The following is a 13,141-nucleotide window of genomic DNA, read 5'->3' as shown; positions in this document are numbered from 1 at the left end:
CAGCAGGTTCTTTGGTGAGATTCTTGGTCTTTGCTCCTAAGAAGGGCCCTTGAATGCTGGTTCCTCACATGACAGCAGGCAGAAGGGCAAGCCAGCTGAACACTGTGTGAACCCTCTTTTATAAAGGCCTTAATCTCATTCACAAGAGGAGGGATTCTCATGACCCAGTTGTCTCCCAGAGACACCCCCAACCCCCCTTAACCACCATCACATTGGCCATTAAGTTTCTACACCTGAATTTTGGAGGGGACACATCCAAACCATAGCAAGCACTATGTTAAAGACAAAGATACAAAGGCAAGTGAGTCATAATTCAGGTCTTTTGATTCCCTTTTTTCAACAGATATTAAGAGACTACTCGTAGTGTCTTAAGGTTCCATTCTAATCCCCTAAGTTGTTTGAAGTCTAATGGAAGAAACAGGTAAGCTACCAAACAACCTAAACATAGTGTAGTTAAGTTTTACAGCAGAAGCATGAAGAGGAGATACCCCGCCCTGTCTAGAGTTGTCAGCAAAGGCTTCTGGAGGAAGTGATACCTAAGCCCCAACTTAGAGGCCTAGCAGCAGCTAGCCAAGTAAAGGCTGGAGGAAGGATGGGAGAGATGGGAATTGTGTTCCAGATAGAGGGAATGGTTTGTGCGCCAAGTCCCAGGGACAGGGTTGAACATGGTGATTTGGGGGTACCAAGTTTTCCAGTAGGGTTGAGCCAGGTGCCAGTGGGGTCTGAGGAGACAGATGGGGTTACATAGGGCATTATGATGTGGACTTTATCCTGATGATAATGAGGAACCATTGGCTGATTTTTTTTCCCCCAAGTTGGGGGTGGCCAAGCCACCATGTTGAATTTGAGCTTTGGAAGATGCACCTGCTGCATCTTAGAGAATAGCTTGGAGGGTGGTGAGATTAGAAGCTGTTAGCACAGTTAGCAGACTAAGGCGATCCAGGAGGACTTGAGTGGTGCAGTTGGAGAGGCCTAGAGGTTCCGAAGCACTTGGCATTGGGACAGTAACACGTGGGGGTTGAGTGAAGAAGCTGGAGGGGTCAAGGAACAAACCTAGCTTGCTATGGAATCTCATGCCCACCTTTTTTGATCTGGCGCATGTCACCATGCATTGTAAGTGTTTATCTCTTAGATTCCCAAGTTTGGCCATGAGCTACTCAAGGAGTCAACATTGTATCCATAGGACCCACTATGGGAGTGCAACGAATGAACATGCAAGGCAAATCAGTTCATGGTGGACAAGAAGGGACCTCTGAGCAGAGGATTGAGCATGTGGTGGCTCCTCCTTGGGATGTGGCCTGGTGGCTGAGCAGGGCTGTTTCTCAGCACTGTCATTATTCATGGGTGCTGTAAGCAGGCCCAAGGAAATGAGCAGAGGGCATGTTGGGCCTTGGCCACAACCCAGGCTGCTTTTCAGGGCTGAAGTTGGAGCTGCTCAGTGTGGGGCTTTGTGTTTTGTTCATTCACGTCATTGTGCATAGCCTGTGTTTTAAGTCTGGAGTATGGGGGTGGGGGTGGGACGAGAGAGACGGGAACTACAGTACCACTGCAAAAAACACCAGTCCTACAAATTCTAACTCGGCTGATTGGATCCATTGTGTCCATTTATGTCTCAGGAATGAAGAGGACTTAGGAAGTAGAGAAGAAATAAATGATACACCCTGCAGGGAAATTCTTTAGCACTCAAAAGGACTTAAGGATTAGCTGATGTGTCCTCTTCCGGACAGAGTAGCTTTGGGTAAGTGAGTTACAGAATTGTGAGTGACAGGGGTAACAAAGAGAAGTTGTCATTCACTGTGAATGTGTATGAAAGAGAGCGCGTGTCAGGAATTAGAAACTGACCTTTTTAGGCAAGCAGCTTCAGAACATGGAAGCACAGTTATCGTGCCCACCGCTCGCTCTCTCTGTGCTAAAAACAAAAACAAAAAAACTTGAACTTGCCTTCTCTCTCTTACCAGCCATGCTTTGGCGAGAGGTTGCCAAAGCCATGGCAGATTGTCAGTGTGGCCGGTCTGCCGGGGCCCAAGCTGTCTTCAGGTGACATTACTGTTGCCTTTTCATGGCTAAATATTTTTATTAGGACACCGCTTGTTATGAACTACCTGAAGGGGCACGTGTTTATGAGCATTTACTGAAAGCCGTGAACATTGTAAGATCGTGGTGCTTTGTGTGTGTTTCACGTGGCTTCTGCAAATCAGGTTTTGTTATCTCTTCCTTGTAAGCCTGCGTGGCACTTGTGACTCTGAGGGCAGCGTTCACATCCTGTTTAATATTTTGACACCTCGTAGTATATCTCATTAGCCCGCTCAACTTAGCTCCTGAAGGCCTCTGATTGCTTTATGTTTGTTCCTAGTTCCATGCGTGTATGTTTTCAATGGAAGATTAGCGAGGTCTGGGGTTAGCAGAAAGTCGCAGAGACCCTAGGAAAGAGAGGCATAGCACATAATAGCCATGTTTTTGCTTATTATGATCCTGTAGAAAACAGTCTGGGTTATTCTAAAGTGCAGGTCAAGGACCAATGTAATGGGAAAGCAAGCCTTGCAGGATAGAATTTTGTTTTTATTTTTATATTTTTGAGACAGAGTCTCACTATGGTTGCCAAGTCTGGAGTGCAGTGGTGTCGTCATAGCTCACTGCAGCCTTAAACTCCTGGGCTCAAGTGATCCTCCTGCCTCAGCCTCCTGAGTAGCTGGGACTATAGGTGTACGCTACCCGCCTGGCTTATTTTTCTATTTTTTGTAGAGATGAGGTCTCACTCTGTTGCCCAGCCTGGTCTCAAACTCCTGGCCTCAAGTGATCCTCCTGCCTGAGCCTCTCAAAGTGCTAGGATTACAGGTGTGAGCTACTGCACCTGGCCTGGGATTTTAAAGCACAAGAAAAACAAGCATACTTCAGAAAGGAGGAGGAACACTGTGAACAGAGAAAAGATGTGTTTGAGAGTAATTAAAGTAAGTGAAAGATAAGGAAACATCATAATTGGATTGGAAAAGAAGGCATTAGTAGGAAGGAGGGCAGATTGAAGAATTGGAGCAAGATGAGTGTTGTTTTTGCCTTTCCCCCCCCTCTTTTCAGCAGTAGTTAGAAGGGACTGACACCTTGGTAATTGTGCAAAGTATAACAATGTCTCCCTCTGAGCTCATTGTGGGCAGGAACTGCGTCTTGTTCAGTTTTGTGTCCTCTGTGCCTAACCCAGTAAGTGTTGGTGAGCGAATACTAGGAAAAGCAGTGTTTTTGGAGTAAGAGGTTGGGAATTGAGAGAATAAAATTACAGGTGATGATAAATGTTGCCTGAAATGGTAGAGCTTTCTGCGTTTGAATACAGTATTGGCATTGTGAAATAAAGGTGGCTGTCTCTAGAGGTTTACAGTTTTGTCGTGAGTAACAACCAAGAATGTTAGCATTCTAGTGAAGCTGTCTGCGACGTGGGATTTTTTTGGTGTTAGGAGATCAGTCTGCATGTGGCAATTGAATGCTTTCCAAGAATGGTATGAAGCCCTCTCTGTAGCCTTTCCTGGAGTGGAGCCAAGTCTTCGAGCTTTGTCTGACGGTGGCTGTCAGCAACAAATGTCCATGTTCAAGATATCTAGGGATTCAAGATTAGTGAGAAAGAAATGTATATCACGCTGCTTGGCAGAGAAAGGGGAATGGCTTTTTCTTGCCCTTTAGCATGGGATAGGCGTGTATGTTGTCTATATATGAACTGATAAAGATTGGTTATATTGTGATTTATATACCAGTGTAATTTTATTTACTGATATGTTATTATTGAGAGAGCTAATGGAATGTTAGTTATTGAACAGCCATTACATGCCAGACCTTAGTAAAATGCACTTCACTAACTAGCTGCAAATACATGAGCTTTCTGTAATCATCTGGGATCTTACAGCATCTTACAGACATTCTTTTAGGTGAACCATGTATTATAAGTTTAAAAATTGTAGGTACTTGACTTTGTGTGTATGTGTGTTTAGGGTTTGATTTAAGGAGAATCCGTTGTAGTTGTCGTTTCTATTTTTCAGGCATGTGTCATGCATAACTACTCCTTTTTTTCATGCTTCTAAAAAATGTTGGCGTTTTTATAGTATGTCTGTTTCTAATAAAACATCTTTATTCAAGTGTGCTGCCAACTGACCTTGGAGCCAATTTGGCCATTTTTGAATAAGTGGGGTTGTGTGCTGAGCTGCAGTAGTTGAGGTCGATGAGAATTACACAGGTCTCCTCCCTCAATCACGGTCCCCATACGAAAGCAGACTCTTACCCGCTTTCAATGACATAAGGCAAAAAGCAGTCACTGGGCCTGTTTTCTGAACTTTTAGATGTACTGACAATACCTTACATGAAAAGTTAACACGAAGCAAATGTGAGATTTCTGGGGGCAGAATTCCTTTAACCTCGTCAGGATTAGGTGACAGGAACCCTCCAAGCTGGTGGCTACACACAAGATTGTTTCAGAATCAAGCATGGGCACCATTGCACAAGGTAAGGTTGGGCCCGTCAGATTCTCAGACCTCGTTTGTCCAGAGGTAGAGTGTCAGTAACACATCTTAATCTGTTTGGGCTGCTATAACAAAATGCCATCAACTGGGTGGCTTACAGACAACAGACATTTATTTCTCACAGTTCTGAAGGCTGGGAAGTCCGAGATCAAGGCGAGGGCAGGTTCAACATCTGGTGAAGGCCCTGCTTCCTGGTTTGTAGACAGCCATCTTCTCACTGTGTCCTCACATGGCAGGAGGAATGAGGCAGCTCTCTGGGACTCCCAATCCCATTCATGAGGACTCCGCCCTCCTGACTTAATCACCTTGCAAAGACCCCACCTTCTAAAACCATCACACACGGGGTTAGGATTTCAACATATGAATTTTAGGGGGACATAGACATTCAGTCTATAGCACCATATTTATAGCCAATCCACATATTTTAAACACCACTGATTTCACCAGTGAGAAATTTTCCTAATCTCACTGAGCTAACTTGAAAAGCCTTTAGTGTTGAGAGAGGCGAAGAGCTTGAGGTAGCTGCCTGTAGAGTGAGGCTCTTTAATAAGCATCATTCAAATGACAGCAGAACACTTGTAGAGTATGTGACTGTGGTGCCTGGTTAGGGTCGATCTCAGACCCTGGAGGACAGATTAAAGCTGACAGATCCATATCCCATGGTCTGTGCTGCACAGTTTTAAAGTAAGTGATCATATAATTTTTCTTTTACTGGGTATTAATTCCCTCCCTTTAGGGAGCTTCCCTGGTACCGTCACCCTTGCTTTCTCTTTCTTCCTACGTTCATTCATGCCAGGTCCTTCTGTTTGTCTGTGTACTTGGGTTCACGTTGCCCCAGACATCCTCTTTCCTTTCACCTCGGCAAATTCCACCTTCACATTCCTCGCCACATGTGTGCCTGATAATTCCCAGCCCCTTTCTCAATCCCAGCTGCACTGAGGCTGGGGATGTACATTCATCAGGTACACTGGCTGGCCCATAGCGAATATCGGTTTTGTTGTGTGTGTTGGGAGAAGGGGTTGTTAGTCTTATATTCCAGACTGCAATATAAGGTTTAACCTAAGAGGCTCAGATGCATTTTCTAAACTACCCTCCAGTTTAGCAGAACACCAAACTCCTATTAAACACTGAATAAATATTTAAGAGCGAGTTCATTAGGGAGGAGAAAGAGACAGTATGGGCAAATTATGGGAAGGTATATTTAGATGCCTTCTAACTCCTGGTCAGAGTCACTTGTCTGAGAAAAAACAAAACAAAAAAGTTGTGTTGTACACTTTTTCCAGCCACAGTTTTGTCACCACACTCTCTGCTCTAATTTATCCCACTGTTAATGCCAAAATATGTGCTACAAGAGCCTAATGAATGTAATAGGGTAGGTCAAATTGTGTTGGTTACAGTAAACAGAGAAAAATAACACTCAACCATATGTCCCGTAAGTCAGGTGGAGACCGTATCTTACAAATTGTATCACTCTGACAGAGATGGCTTTAGGCATGATTCCTTTTTTTTTTTTTTTTTTAATGGAACGGAGTCTGGCTCTGTCACCTGGGCTAGGGTGCCGTGGCCTCAGCCTGGCTCACAGCATCCTCAAACTCCTGGGCTTAAGCGATCCTCCTGCCTCAGCCTCCCGAGTAGCTGGGACTATAGGCATGTGCCACCATGCCCGGCTAATTTTTCTATTTGTAGTAGACACGGGGTCTCACTCTTGCTCAGGCTGTTCTTGAACTCCTGAGCTCAAGCAATCCTCCTGCCTCGGCCTCCCAGAGTGCTAGGATTACAGGCCACTGCGCCCGGCCTGGATGCCATTTTTATAAACAAAAATAAAATAACACTTTAGACATGTCCATTTATAACTTTAACAAAAGAGTTATTCACCACTTCTCCCCCTTTTCTTTTGCCAGACTTGGTGTTTCTTTTCTTGAGTAGATAAGACGAATGCAATGGGAACCTGACCCAAAATATAACATCCCAGGAAGTAGATGATCCCCTGCAAGAATGGCCATGGAAGCAAAGTGTCAACAGGTCAGCTGACACTAGAAGCTACAGGCTAATGTTTGAAAACAGCTACTTTCCTGTTCTGAGTTCAGTGGTGTGTTTGAATGAGAAAAATAACATACCTTGCTCTCTGCTTGACAATTTAATATCAAATACCTTCCCAGAAGATATTTCTATTCTGGGTCTTTACAATAAAATTATTGCAGCCATAAAGGTAGTCATGGACCCAAAGCCTAAAGGAAATCAAGGTAGGTCTAAAATAAAGTGTACACATTCTGTCATATTTCTATTTCCTTTGTAGACTTTATGGGCTCTGTTTGGAGAAACCCAGTGGAATTGCCATGGGCACAGTCTGATGTTCCGTAGTGTTGCTGAGGCAGAGTATGACTGAGTAGGGAGCCATTGATATATGACAAACGGGAGCAATAACATTTTGGGAATGGAAATAATTTTTGAAGACTTACTTCCTCTACTTCTGAGGCATTTTAATAAGTCTGTTTTTTATAACTTTAGGTAAACATGTCAAGTATTTCCTAAAATCAGAATGAGTTTTGTATGCATGAATTAATGAATTGCTTAAAGCATCAATCTTGGGATGTAAGAGCCTGTCAGGAGAACCTAGACCCACCTGATACAGAATATAATCTTGCTCTGTTGCATGTACAGTTTCTGTTAAGACTGGTTGTGGGAGGTGATATTTAGGGAAGGTAATTTAAGAGATAGTCGTTACCAATTCACTTCTTGATTCACTTCTTGATCAGTCCTTGGATGCAATTAGACCACTGTATGATAGTGATGAAATTCAGATGCATCCCTTGGCCCCTCACAGAAGAGCTGCAGGGTCCGACCTCGGTGTTAGGTCTGTGGATTTCATAGCGAGTTGTAATTTCTAGGAGCATTAGAAATTCACATTTGCATTTTTGTGGCCACGATGTTGGGAACATTACTTTTGAGTAATATAGAAAGGACTTCTGTAATTCCTTAGGTAAGAATGTCTCTTTAAAGACCTGAATCTTTTAAGAAACAGGTGTTTGCTACATGGTACCCTTGCTAGCTGAATGTTCTGTGACTCCTCTTCGCCTCAGTTTCTGTAAACCGAAAAGCTTTGGTGTTATATTCTGACATCAAAGCAACTACATTGTCTCCTAGGGTTGAAAGACTGGCTTTTTTCAGTTTCTTCAGCTCGCATTTCAGGAAATAATGAAAGTTTTATCCCACCTTGAAGAACTTAGTTGAAGAAAGTTGCAAATATCATTACCCAGAGGTCTCAGTCCTTCCTTTTTTATATGGAGCAGCTGCCTGAGGCAGGGGAGAGCTGTCCAGGAGGTCAGCTATAAATAGCTTCTGGGTGTTCTTGAAGGATGGTAGTTTTCCTTCTGCATCAGATCAAGGAACTTTCTAGGAATGAGTCAGTCTTGCCCATTAGTGGAATGAACAGACAGATGTCAACTTCCTTCTCATAAAGTTTGCCATGCAAGAGATTGATTCTAACTAATCATCTAGTTTACAAATTATCACATCTGTTGGCTAAGATATGTCACTATGACAGGTATTAAAGATACACATCCTCAGCAGCAGAACGTTTTTCTTTCTTTCTTTTTTTCCCCAAAAGAAAGTTTACAGGCTTAACACACTTTGGCCACGTCTCCGTTTCATCCAGATTAGCTCACGTGGCCACTAGGAACAGGTCTGTTGGGAGCTATGAACGGAGAGGAAATTGTCATCATAGTACAAAGTGGCAAGTGTGGGATTATCTACTGCCTTTGGCAAGCAAATATTGCAAATGAGGAAGCATTTAGCCAGGAAAATTCTCCCCCTCAAATGAAAGGTGAAGTCAGACATGGTTGGAATCTCAAGTGTTCAGACCTCAACTCTGCTGATGGTGGGGGGTCCCCCATCTGCGCTAATGTTCCCTCTGGGGCAAGCACTTTACTTTGTTACCAAGGGTCATTTTGTTGAAGTTCTTTTTATAGGTGTGTTTCTCTTAAGCTGTTTCCTCTAGCTAGGATGAGAGTGGACCACTGATACGCCTCGTTTCGCCCAGTAGGTATAATTCTGAAAAGGTGTGTCAGTATAACTTTTGTAAATGAGCTCGTATTTTAAGTGCCCTAGGAAAACCCTTTATTCAAAGGAGCCCTGTGGAGAATCATTTTGTAAAGTGCTGTGCTCACGGTGGGCACGGGATGACTACATGGATGGACAGAGAAGAGAACAAAAGATAAGGATTGTTTTGTAAGAACAGCTCTTTCATTAGAGCCATTCTCTAAGATTCAGTTTCTCCAGATACTCTGTCCCCCAAACCTATGATAGGTATCAGCAGACCTTGTTCAAATGATAGCCTTTATTTGTCTCTATCATTGCATTGTGTTACTGTTAATAAAAATGGCTAACACTTACTGGATGCTTAACGTGAACCAGGTTCTGCACCAAACATCTTTCCTCTGCCATTTTATTTAATCCTTATGGCAATCCTGTGGGGTGAGGTTGTTGTGGATTAAAGAGGTGAAATGACTTGCCCATAGTTGCATAACTAGTTAGCAGTGGAGTCTGGTCTCAAATGTGAGTCTGATTCCAAAGCTTCTAACCCCCAAATTCATATCTTTGTAACCTCTGTGTATGTATCTGTGTCCACTAAATGCCTGCTCCCTGAAAACCTGAACTCTGTTTTATACATCTTTGCTCCTTGGGTTTAACTGCAATGCCTGGTACACAACAGCTCTTCACTGGAATGAATGAAGTGAGAGGGAAGGACCAAGATTGTGGATAGAAGATCTGGATTCTACTCTAGATCTGGCACCAGATAAATTACTTCATCTCTGTAGAAATTAAGGGTCATAACCCCTGCCTTGCTTATATCACAGAGCTGTTGTGAGGATCAAATGAGGGAGAGCCTATGAAAACTGTAAGGAACTACATAAACGGTAAGCATTCATAAATGAATTACTTAGTTTGCCTATTTTACAAGTACAGGATGGTTCAAGACTAAGGCTCCTCGAAGCACCTGAACTATTTAATATTTGGAAAATAACTTTTCTAAGGAAAGGATAGATTTTTATAAAGCCAGGAGGAGAAAATTCTTGAGGATAATTTTGAGGTCGTATTGTGTATGTACACGTATACTGGCAGATGGGTGAACAATAGGATTCTAGTTAGTTGGGAAAAAACATCCTAACGTAGTAAGTGTACACTGAGTGCGGAGTCTGGGGAACAGGGTGCTCAGTGGAGCTTGGATGCTACCTTTCTTGAGGAAGTACCTTCACCTTGCTGCCAGGCCTCAAGTTTCCCTGTTTGTAAAACAAGGTGTTTGGACCGAATGACTCCAAGCACCAGTGACCTATCCTTCTAAACTTGAGTTTTGGGGCAATCGTGCAGGCCTGAGTTGTCCAGTTGTACAGCTGTCACTGCTGACACCAGATGCCTGCACACGGTGTCTGCTGCAAGCTTTAGGCTTCTCACCATGCTGCCAAAAGGGCTGGGCAGTTGAAGCAACAGGAAAGGATCCATCCCTCCGATGTGCCTTCAGGTGCCTTACATAGGACTGTGCTGGAAGCCACAGCTGGTCTGTGCACTGCGTCAGCTGAGTGTGCTCGTCAGCCCCTTTAGCTCTGATTTTAATAATCTTATTGGGAGAATGTTCCATTTCCCTCCATGCCGCACCACCCCCCATCGTTTTACTACTATCTCACCCCTAATCCGCTGATTTGAAACTTAGATTTCCTTTATTTAAAGCAGATAGGATTTCTACAGTGTAATATAAAAATTTTCTTTAAGATTTTCTTTCAACCTTAGAGCTATTTATGCTTTCAAAATGTAGTCTTTGGGTAGACTGATAAGAATGTGCCCTCTGATAGCATTGTAAGTTTTGTAATGTTTATTTTCAAGTGCGTTGCTTAGGCTTCCTGTTGACACTGGCAGGTACACAGAACAGGTATTGACTATCTGCATTTTACAAAGGCACCTAGAAGGGGAAGGGAAGCCCCACAAGGCACATGGCAGAGCTGGAGTCCGGACTTTGTTTTCTCCATCCTGTTCAGTTCACCGACCTGGCCACACGGGCACCAGGTCAGTCCTGCTAAGGAAGCAAGCAGGGCAGGTAAGGTTGTTATTACAGCTGAGGACACTGGGGTTCAGAAGCTAACCTCCTTGTTTTTGGACCTATAACTGTTTATTCTAGATCTCAAACCCACCTCCCCTAATTCTTAGATCCCGTTCTTTTCAGTACATCTGTGGACCTTCCTATGAAAGCTGTAGACCATGTTTTCCAGTATAAAATACATCAGGTCTTGGGAACTCCTTGAGGAAAATGCTAGTAAGGCAGGGGTGAAGAGAGAGGGAAAGGAGGAAAACACTAAGACTGGCACTCGAATTGCCCGCCAAGAGCGGGAAGCAACCTTTGGTGGTGGAATTCTCCGTGGCTTTGGCTGTAATAAACCAGCCTCCAGCTCTGAACTCCCTGCATCAGCCCTGTCATGTGTTGAGTACAGGGGAGTTACTGGACGGTTCTACTTTTCATTCTAGGCATTTGGCTACATTCTCTATTATTGCATGTTTGCACTGATCAATTGCTGCATGTAAAAGTAAGACTTCAAAATAGATTCATTTTAGTTTTCCAAATTCATCCACCTTGAATTAGAAGTGATACTCTCTGATAAACAGCAAATGGTATTATGATCAGAAGTAGTTGGAATTACCCTCCCCCATGATAATAACTGTGGGACAGAGAACAGCTTTGCAATGGCTCTTCCTTTGCGTGCTTTTTCCTGGTTTCTGCCTGGAGTGCTGTCTCTGCAGCCCAGGGCCTGCCCTCATCTCCCTGGCATTTCTCCTCTGTGGGGTTCTCTGCGGCCCCCTCAGATATGCCCAACTGGTTTGAACAAGAACATTTTGATTTGATACATTTTAAAAAAATTTTAATGCATTTGTAAGGGAAAGAGGTTGCATTTTGAGTAGCTATCATCACAGTTTTAGAACGAAAAATCTTTATTTCAGGATCGATCTATGGTGCATTTCTGAGGAAGAGAGCTTTGTGTGCGAAGGGCTTCATCTGTCGTGATGGCTTCATAACTTCACATCTAGTGCTGGAAAGATCCTTTGTGATGATTTTATATACGGCCTGACCCTGTTCTCACCCATAATGCTGATTAAACTGTTCTCACAAAACCTCCAGACTGTCCCTCAGGCACAGACAAGTCGTTTTCTGGGAACACTCAGTTATTTCCTCAACAGTATTTGGGCTTTCTACGTATTCCTCTTATTTATCTTGTTCACCCAGAAAGGCTGTGGTTAGAGACCAGTGTTCTCTTGCACTTTAGGAATGAGATAAAAATTGCAGGAAAAGAAAAAACAGGAAAGTGCGGGAGGTTGGGTCTGTACTCAGAGTTTGGTCACCTGGCATCTCTTCTTAAGTTTTGTTTACCTCTTAAGAATCAGCTTAGCCTGGATGGGCAAAGTTAGGAACCAATCTCAGTAATTTTTTTTTAGCCTTCTTATATGTTATATCATGCTCAGTCCACATTAGTCTGAGAATGAAATGCCATGTTGCCTTGCCCTGGATCTATGGCAAGGAAATCTAATGGCAAAACTCATGCAAATAAATGGTTTCTGCTCATTGAAACCTGTCATTTCCCATGTAGCCTTTCTTTGTAATGTTTATTTGGTGGTAGAGTGGGGCTACAATAACCACACCTTAACTGCAGCCACTGTTTGTATTTATAACTGCATCTGTGTGAAATCCAGTGTCATCTTCTCATCCCGGCGTCTTGTATAGTGCCTGGTTGAGTGGTTGAATGTTGGTTTGCTGAGTTGCTGTGTTAAAGCCACAAACTTTAGAAGTGAAATAGTCACACCAAGCGATCGGGCTTATGTTGACTCTTCTGTAAATAGTATGCGCTTGGGGAGTATTCTGTGGCCCCCCCGGGCAGGTCAGCAAAGTGGTTGGGAGACAGAGTAATCTGGTCTGGGTCTGCTGAAAGCTCTTATTGATATGGGATTAGTCTCGGTGGAGACAACGAGCTGTCACAGGGACATCAGTGCTATTGAGAGGAGTGAGATTGGAGGCCAGTGGGGGAGGGGACAGCGCTGAGTCACTGAGTTCATTAAAAGGCTACTGAACAGGCGGCTCGCTGCAGGCGAGAGCAACCCCTGGACTGTGCTGCTGCCACACCCATGCTCACACCTCTCCGGCAAGGGGGACCAGCGTTTGTGACAAGGTAGGAACGCGGGCCAGTCTGGCTCATTAGTGCCTTCTTCCTCCTGCAGGTTCTGAGCCCCTGGGTTGATTCGGGTGGGGCAAGAGTGGGGCTCGGCCGCTAAAATTCAGGAAGTTCCTGAGCCCAGCCTCTGGTCCACAGTGTTGCCTTTTCTATACAAATAGAACAGGGGTGGCCACCAAAGGGTTTCCTGGCTTGGTGGCTCAAACGTTCTGAAAGGGACCATTGTATGCGTTTCACTGGTAGCCAGCCATCAAATACTATTTTGCCAGATTGGGTACAATTTAAAGTCACTATTAAACTTGGCAGTCAACAGGCATTATTGACATGGGTGAGAAAAACAGGGTTGAGAAGATACCAAGTCACTGCCTTCCATAAGTGCTATATAGTTCAAAACTCTGAAGCTTCTGTACCCATAGAAAAAGGATAAAAACGGCAAAC

At 43.8% G+C, this 13,141-nt stretch overlaps 1 protein-coding gene across 3 annotated transcripts in view; it reads left to right on the top strand.

Moving 5' to 3' along the window:
• The window catches only part of MCC (MCC regulator of WNT signaling pathway), a 331,241-nt gene that overhangs the window by 160,913 nt on the left and 157,187 nt on the right, over positions 1-13,141 (top strand). Inside the window, exon 1 of one of the 3 annotated variants that reach the window (XM_045566237.1) lies at positions 12,626-12,700. The exons of the other annotated variants lie outside the window; for them this stretch is intronic. The gene's annotated coding sequence lies outside the window, so the exon portion shown is untranslated. Of the gene's footprint in view, positions 1-12,625; positions 12,701-13,141 lie in introns of those variants that run through there. 3 annotated transcript variants of the gene reach the window in all.

This window comes from Lemur catta, chromosome 12, assembly GCF_020740605.2.
Source record: "Lemur catta isolate mLemCat1 chromosome 12, mLemCat1.pri, whole genome shotgun sequence".
Classification (NCBI taxonomy): Eukaryota; Metazoa; Chordata; class Mammalia; order Primates; family Lemuridae; genus Lemur; species Lemur catta.
The sequence above is the reverse complement of the archived record's forward strand: the minus strand, read 5'-3'. Positions and strand labels throughout refer to the sequence as shown.